Here is a 1900-nt window from a genome sequence, read left to right as displayed (position 1 = left end):
GGGGCGGGGCGGGCACGAGACGCGACGCGCCACGCGCCCAAAGTCCTCATAAAAGTGACGGGTGCGAGGCGAGACCCGCGGCGGCGAGGCCCTGTAGGCAGCAGGGACAGCGGGTGGCATGGCAAGCGGGGTGAAACTGGCTGCTAAAGCGAATTCTCTTGTCTCCGTTTTACTTCTTTCAGCTCGCCCGCGAGGAAGAGAGAAATAGTTAGGAGAGAGAGAGGGAGAGTGTAAGAAGAGAGCCAGCCCCACTACGACGTTCTGGGGGTGCGTCGTCGTAGCGTCCCGTGTTCCGCTATGACCGCGATGTGGACGCGGGCGAGCGGGAGGAGGAAGCTCGCGCTTTGTCTGAATTACCCGCCACGGCCCGCCACGCCCCGCCACGCCCCGCCACGCCCCGCCTCACCACGTTCTGGTCCGGTCGCCGCGACGCCACACTGCCGTCGGTGGCGCTGCCCCGCGAGTTATGGTGGTAATGTATTGCGGGGCTAACTGACTCGCAGCTCGGCCCCGCCGCGCCCCGCCCCGCCACGCCACGCCCTTCCTCTCTGCCTCGTGGAAATAATAACAACCCCGTGTTCCCTGTGCTGTGCTGGCCGTGCCGCGACCGCGGCTACCACCGGATGTGCCATGCCGCACCAGCGTCTCGTATTACGTGTCGCCCACACGTACGACGCGGACTCGGTTGTTTCGGAATGATTATTCGCGTGATTAGAACGCGTCTCTGGCAGGACAATTTTTTCGGGGGGCTGACTCTGTTGTTATTGTTATACTCGTGTGACACGACTGCGTCAGCGAACAGCGAACGACATGGGGTTGAATTGCTAAGCCGCCCGCCTGCCGTAGAGCGTAACAGCTCCAGGATCTGGAATGGGCGCTGAAAACGCGAAATTACTCTGCAAAGCTCAAGTGTCATATACAGTCTTACGAGGTCTTTGTTTTTCGACTCGTGTGCAGCAATGTGGAACGTTTCAACGTTTTCCTACAAATTAATTATACGCTTGTGTGGGGTGGTTTTGCCAAGCAGTTGTTTGTCTAGGACTCGTCTTTGTCCTCCTGTTCATTTATGTGTAGGCCGTATTGTGTTTCTTAGCAGCAATTATCAAGTGTCAACTTAAGTTATAAAAACAAATACATTAAGTAAATGGCACGGTAAAAACTGTTTCTGATTTTTTTTTAGGGGAAAAGGAAAACTTTAGTTTGAGGATAACTCTCTGTATTTTGAGTACGCTCAAAATCTGGGAAATGCCCTCAGCTTTGTAAGAAATTTTTAACAAATTTTTCCATCTTTCTTCAAAAACTAACTCTGTTTTTACCATGTGAAGAAAATTTTGATGAGACTAAAACGCTAAAATTTTAGTTCTGCCCATAACATAAAATGCTCGGTAAATTCCTCTGCAACGAGACACATCAAGATACTAGAAATGAACGCCGCCTGCAAAGCTCTTGACTGGCCCCAACTGGTGCTGAGCGGCCGCCGTGTAGTGTAGGTGCGCCTCGAGCTGATCACGGAATTGGATCTCGCCGCTACTTTGAGCGGATAAGACTTGTTCCTCCCGCTGTGCTCGGCTGGGTGCGGGTCGCCCGGCGCGCTTTCCCAATCATAAATCCCACCCCGAGTGCCGCTGGTCCGGGCGATGCGGTGCTCACTGGAGTCTCACCGCCGCGCCGCTGGAGCTGGAGTCGAGTCGGTCTGGCACTGCAGTCGTCGTACTGCTGCTGGAGTAGAGCCGGAGCAAGGCGTCCTACAAAGCCGCGGACTTGCAACTCCAGCAGCGGCGGCGTTCGACTTTTCACTCACGGGTTTAGCGCAGCAGAGAGGGGAGAGAGAGAGAGGGGGGGGGGGGGCGGAGATGCAGGGACATGTGTGGAATTTATTTTGGCGGGCGCTCTCCTCCTC

The 1900-nt window shown here is 55.2% G+C and overlaps 1 protein-coding gene across 1 annotated transcript in view; it reads left to right on the top strand.

Moving 5' to 3' along the window:
• Positions 1-1900, top strand: part of LOC113205771 (atrial natriuretic peptide receptor 1-like) — a 32621-nt gene that overhangs the window by 13859 nt on the left and 16862 nt on the right. The gene's annotated exons all lie outside the window — the stretch shown is intronic.

This window comes from Frankliniella occidentalis, unplaced genomic scaffold (genome assembly GCF_000697945.3).
Source record: "Frankliniella occidentalis isolate FOCC.00 unplaced genomic scaffold, Focc_3.1 Scaffold120, whole genome shotgun sequence".
Classification (NCBI taxonomy): domain Eukaryota; kingdom Metazoa; phylum Arthropoda; class Insecta; order Thysanoptera; family Thripidae; genus Frankliniella; species Frankliniella occidentalis.
The sequence above is the reverse complement of the archived record's forward strand: the minus strand, read 5'-3'. Positions and strand labels throughout refer to the sequence as shown.